Below are 6622 nucleotides of genomic sequence, written 5' to 3'. Positions count from 1 at the left end.
CGAAGGTTCTAATCTCACGGACTCAATCAGTGAATCAGAGACCCAAGAGACTATACTCCGGCTGTCGTCCAATGACTACGTTGAACATCATGTAGACCGCTTGTGGTTGTCAGGCACGCGGATCTTGGCTAAGTGAGTAACAAAGATAGTGGGTGATTGTCACAGGTCACCCCTTCATTTTGACTTAACTGAATTAAGTACGAGAGTATATCTTGGAGAAGAAGTAAGCATGAATTGAAAGAGAAACAATAGTACTTGCATTAATTCATGAAGAATAGCAGAGCTCCGCACCTTAATATATGAGGTGTAGAAACTCCACCGTAAAAAATACATAAGAGAAAAAGGTCTAGGCATGGCCGAATGGCCAGCCTCCCAGATGTAAAAAAATGGCATAAGCCCCAAAGATGTTCCAAAATTACTATTTATACTAAACTAGTTACTAAGGATTACAGAAAATAAGTAACTAAGTGCAGATAGTGCAAAAATCCACTTTCGGGGCCCACTTAGTGTGTGCTTGGGCTGAGCATTGAGCTTTACATGTGCATAGGCCTTTTCTAGAGTTAAATGCCAACTTGGATGCCAGTTTGGGCGTTTAACTCCAATTCTAGTGCCAGTTTTGGCATTTTACGCCAGAAAAGGGTCTCTGGCTGGCGTTTAAATGCCAGTTTGGGCCATCAAATCTCGGGCAAAATATAGACTATTATACATTGCTGGAAAGCTCAAGATGTCTACTTTCTAATGCAATTAAGAGTGCGCCGATTTGGGATTTGTAGCTCCAGAAAATCCACTTCGCGTGCAGGAGGGTCAGAATCCAACAGCATATGCAGTCCTTTCTTAGCTTCTGAATTAGACTTTTGTTCAGGTCCCTCAATTTAAGCCAGAAAATACCTGAAATTTCAGAAAAACACAGAAACTCATAGTAAAGTCCAGAAATGTGATTTTTGCATAAAAACTAATAAAAATATAATAAAAAGTAACTAAAACATACTAAAAACTATATGAAAATAATGCCAAAAAGCGTATAAATTATCCACTCATCACAACACCAAACTTAAGTTGTTGCTTGTCCCCAAGCAACTAAAAACAAAATAGGATAAAAAGAAGAGAAAATACAATAACTTTCAACATATCAATGAAGCTTAGTTCCAATTAGATGAGCGGGACTAGTAGCTTTTTGCTTCTGAAGAGTTTTGGCATCCATAGGAACTCAGAATTCAGATAGTGTTATGCTCTTATTTCAGTATGTTGATTCTTGAACACAGCTACTTTATGAGTCTTGGCTGTGAACCTAAGCATTTTGTTTTCCAGTATTACCACCGGATACATAAATGCCACAGACACATAACTGGGTGAACCTTTTCAGATTGTGTCTCAGCTTTGCTAGAGTCCCCAGTCAGAGGTGTCCAGAGTTCTTAAGCACACTCTTTTTGCTTTGGACCATGACTTTAACCGCTCAGTCTTAAGCTTTTCACTTGACACCTTCACGCCACAAGCACATGGTTAGGGACAGCTCGATTTAGCCGCTTAGGCCAGGATTTTATTCCTTTGGGCCCTCCTATCCATTAATGCTCAAAGCCTTGGATCCTTTTTACCCATGCCTTTTAGTTTAAAGGGTTATTGGCTTTTCTGTTTGCTTTTTCTTTTTCTTTCTTTATTTTTTTCGCCATTTTTTTCGTAAGCTTTGTGTTTTTCACTGCTTTTTCTTGCTTCAAGAATCAATTTTATGATTTTTTAGATTATCAATAACATTTCTCTTTTTTTATTATTCTTTCAAGAGCCAGTAATTTTAACATTCATAAACTTCATTATAAAAAATATGCACTATTCAAGCATTCATTCAGAAAACAAAAAGTATTGCCACCACATAAAAATAATTAAACTATTTTCAAGATAGAATTCAAAATTCAGGTACTTCTTTGTCTTTTTCAGAAAATATTTTTTAATTAAGAAAGGTGAAAGATTCATGGAACATTCATAGCTTTAAGACATAGATACTAGACACTAATGATCATGTAATAAAGACACAAACATAGACAAAACATGAAACATAGAAACAAAAAACAGAAAAATAAGAACAAGAAAATTAAAGAACGGGTCCACCTTAGTGACGGCAGCTAGTTCTTCATCTTGAAGATCCTATGGAGTGCTTGAGCTCCTCTATGTCTCTTCCTTGCCTTTGTTGCTCCTTGTTGAAACTCAATTCTCCTAAAGAGGTGTTGAGTTGCTCCTAGTAGTTGTGTGGAGGGAAATGCATCCCTTGAGGCATCTCAGGAATTTCTTGATAAGGGATTTCCTCATGCTCTTGTTGAGGTCTATGAGTGGGCTCTCTTTTTTGTTCCATCCTCTTTTTAGTGATGGGTTTGTCCTCTTTAATGAGGATGTCTTCCTCTATGACAATTCTGGCTGAATTGCATAAGTGACAGATGAGATAAGGAAAGGCTAACCTTGCCAAAGTGGAGGGCTTATCAGCCACCTTGTATAGTTCTAGAGGTATGATCTCATGAATTTTCACTTCCTCTCCAGTCATGATACTATGGATCATGATAGCTCGATCCACAGTTACTTCGGACCGGTTGTTAGTAGGGATGATAGAGCGTTGGATGAACTCCAACCATCCCCTAGCCACGGGTTTGAGGTCAGGCCTTCTCAATTGAACCGTCTTGCCTTTTGAGTCTTTCTTCTATTGTGCTCCTTCCACATAAATGCCTGTGAGAACTTGGTCCAACCTTTGATCAAAGTTCACTCTTCTAGTGAAAGGATGAGAATCTCCTCTTATTATTGGCAAGTTGAATGCCAACCTCACAGTTTTCGGACTGAAATCTAAGTATTTTCCTCGAACCATTGTGAGCCAATTCTTTGGGTTCGGGTTCACACTTTGATCATGGTTCTTAGTGATCCATGCATTAGCATAGAACTCTTGAATCATTAAGATTTTGACTTGTTGGATAGGGTTGGTGAGAGCTTCCCAACCTCTTCTTCGATCCTCACGTCGGAACTCCAGATATTCACTCTTTTTGAGCATGCAGGGGACCTCGGGGATCACCTTTTTCTTGGCCACAACCTCAAAGAAGTGGTCTTGATGGACTTTTGAGATGAATCTCTCCATCTCCCATGACTCGGAGGTGGAAGCAATTGCCTTCCCTTTCCTCTTTCTAAAGGTTTCTCCAGCCTTAGGTGCCATTAATGGTTATGGAAAAACAAAAAGTAGAGTTTTTTCCCACACCAAACTTAAAAGGTTTTCTCGTCCTCGAGCAAAAGAAGAAAGAAATGAGGAGAAGAAGAAGAAATGGAGGAGATGGAGGGGTGTTTTGAATTTGGCCAAGGGGGTGTAACTATTTATGATGTGTGAAATTGAAGGTAGTAAGGAGGGGTATTTATAGGGTAAGATAGAGAGGGAATTCGTGTAAGAAGGTGTTGGGTTTGGAAGGAAAATGTTTTGAATTTGAATGGTGAGGTAGGTGAGGTTTTATGATGGGTTTTTGGGAAATAATGGATGGATATGAGTGGTGAAGGGATTATGGGGAAGAGGGTAGGACTTGATAGGTGAATGGTGTTTGGGGAATAGGGGTTGATGTGATTGGTCAAGGGTATTTAGGAAAGAGTGTTATAGAAAGGTGTTAAGAGGAGAGAATGAGAGTTGGGGTAGGTGGGGATCCTGTGGGGTCCATAGATCCTGAGGTGTCAAGGAATTCTGGTCCCTGCACCTTTCTGGCGTTTAAACGCCCTCTATGTGCCATTTCTGGCATTTAACACCGTCTATGCTACCTTTTCTGGCGTTAAACGCCAAGCTGATGCCCCTTTCTAGCGTTTAACGCCCTCCAGACACCCTTTTTTGGCATTAAACACTAGTCTGTCTGCCAATTCTGGCGTTTAACGCCAGCCAGATAGCCAAACACCCTTTTCTGGCATTTAACGCCAATCTGTCTACCAATTTTGGCGTTTAACGCTCAAAATGCTGCCAGGCTGGGCGTTAAACACCCATTCTGCTATCCTTACTGGCGTTTAAATGTCAGTAAGCCTGTCATCCAGGGTGTGCTGTTTTTGATGCTATTTTTGATTTCGTTTTAATTCTGCAACTGTTTTTGTGACTCCACATGATCATCAACCTACAGAAGACATAAACTAACAATGGAAAATGAAATGAAAGTGTAGTTAACATAGATAAATAAGATTAGGTTGCCTCCCAATAAGCGCTTCTTTAATGTCAATAGCTTGACAGTGAGCTCTTACAGAGCTTCACAGACACTCAGAGCATGATGGTGGCCTCCCAACACCAAACTTAGAAGTTGAGTGTGGGAGCTCTGTTTGACTCTGTATTGAGAGAAGCTTTTCATGCTTCCTCTCCATGGTTACAAAAGAAGATCCTTGAGCCTTAAACACAAGGTAGTCCTCATTCAATTGAAGGACTAACTCTCCTCTATCCATATCAATCACAGCTCTTGCTGTCGCTAGCAAGGGCCTTCCAAAGATGATGCATTCATCCTCATCCTTCCCAGTGTCTAGGATTATGAAGTCAGCAGGGATGTACAGGCCTTCAACCTTTACTAAGACATCATCTACAAGTCCATAAGCCTGTTTCATTGATTTGTCTGCCATCTCTAGTGAGATTCTTGCAGCTTGTACCTCAAAGATCCCTAGTTTCTCCATTACAGAGAGTGGCATGAGGTTTATTCCTGACCCCAGGTCACACAGAACCTTCTCAAAGGTCATGGTGCCTATGGTACAAGGTATTAAGAACTTTTCGGGGTCCAGTTTCTTCTGAGGTAATTTCTGTTGAACCAAGGCATTCAGTTCATTGATGAGCAATGGAAGTTCATCCTCCCAAGTCTCATTACCAAATAACTTGGCGTTTAGCTTCATGATTGCTCCTAGATACCGAGTAACTTGCTCTTCAATAATATCTTCATCCTCTTCAGAGGAAGAATCTTCACCACAGCTCATAAACTGCAGCATTAAGTTCCATGGAATCTCTATGGTCTTTATATGAGCCTCAAATTCCTTTAGTTCCTCAATAGGGAACTCCTTATTGGTCAATGGACGTCCAGCAAGGTCTTCCTCACTGGAAATCACTGCCTTTTTACTCTCTCCAGGTTCGGCCACTTTGGATATAGTTATGGCCTTACACTCTCTTTTGGGATTCTCTTCTGTATTGCTTGGGAGAGTACTAGGAGGAGTTTTAGTAACTCTTTTACTCAGTTGACCCACTTGTATCTCCAGATTTCTAATGGAGGATCTTGTTTCAGTCATGAAACTGAGAGTGGTCTTAGATAGATCAGAGACTATGGTTGCTAAGTCAGAGAGGCTCTGCTTAGAATTCTCTGTCTGTTGTTGAGAAGATGATGGAAAAGGCTTGCTATTGCCAAACCTATTTCTCCCACCATTATTATTATTATTGAAGCCTTGTTGAGGCTTCTGTTGATCCTTCCATGAGAAATTTGGATGATTCCTCTATGAAGGATTGTAAGTGTTTCCATAGGATTCTCCTATGTAATTCACTTCTTCCATTTCAAGATTCTCAGGGTTATAAGCTTCTCCTTCAGAGGAAGCTTCTTTAGTACTGCCGGATGCAGCTTGCATTTCAGTCAGATTCTGAGAAATCACATTGACTTGCTGAGTCAATATTTTGTTCTGAGCCAATATGGCATTCAGATTATCAATCTCAAGAACTCCTTTCTTTTGAGTCATCCCATTATTCACAGGATTTCTTTCAGAAGTATAAATGAACTGGTTATTTGCAACCATCTCAATGAGTTCCTAGGCTTCTGCAGGGGTTTTCTTCAGATGAAGAGACCCACCAGCAGAGTGGTCCAATGACATCTTAGACAATTCAGACAGACCATCATAGAATATACATAAGATGCTCCATTCTGAAAGCATGTCAGAAGGACATCTTCTGATCAACTGCTTGTATCTTTCCCAAGCTTCAGAGAGGGATTCACCTTCCTTCTGTCTGAAGGTTTGGACTTCCACTCTAAGCTTGCTCATCTTTTGAGGTGGAAAGAATTTGGCCAAGAAAGCATTGACCAACTTTTCCCAAGAGTTCAGACTTTCTTTAGGTTGTGAGTCCAACCATATCCTAGCTCTGTCTCTTACAGCAAAGGGGAAAAGCATAAGTCTGTAGACCTCGAGATCAACCCCATTGGTCTTAACAGTGTCATAGATTTGCAAGAATTCAGCTAAGAACTGATGAGGATCTTCCAATGAAAGTCCATGAAACTTGCAATTCTGCTGTATTAGAGAAACTAATTGAGGCTTAAGCTCAAAATTGTTTGCTTCAATTGCATGAATTGAGATGCTTCTTCCATAGAAGTCAGAAGTTGGTGCAGTAAAGTCACCAAGCATCTTCCTTGCACCTCCACCATTGTTGTTGGGTTTGGCTGCCATGTCTGCTTCTTTTTCAAAATTTTCTGTAAGGTTATCTCTGAAGTGTTGTGCTTTAGCTTCTCTTAGCTTCCTCTTCAGAGTCCTTTTAGGTTCAGGATCAGCTTCAACAAGAATGTCTTTATCCCTGCTCTTACTCATAAGAAAAAGAAGAGAACAGAAAAGAAGAGAAATCCTCTATGTCACAATATAGAGAATCCTTTATGTGTCAGAGGAAAAGAAGAATAGAATGAAGAAGGAA

General features: G+C 40.2%; 1 non-coding gene across 1 annotated transcript; it reads left to right on the top strand.

Annotated features, from left to right (window-relative positions):
- The first annotated feature begins 5871 nt into the window (after positions 1–5871).
- Positions 5872–5979, top strand: LOC148567698 (small nucleolar RNA R71). The gene has a single exon (XR_015882271.1). It is a non-coding gene; the product is annotated as a small nucleolar RNA R71 (small nucleolar RNA).
- Positions 5980–6622: the final 643 nt, after the last annotated feature.

The sequence above is a fragment of the Arachis ipaensis genome, chromosome B4 (genome assembly GCF_059453495.1).
Source record: "Arachis ipaensis isolate K30076 ecotype BB chromosome B4, ASM5945349v1, whole genome shotgun sequence".
Lineage (NCBI taxonomy): Eukaryota > Viridiplantae > Streptophyta > Magnoliopsida > Fabales > Fabaceae > Arachis > Arachis ipaensis.
The sequence above is the reverse complement of the archived record's forward strand: the minus strand, read 5'-3'. Positions and strand labels throughout refer to the sequence as shown.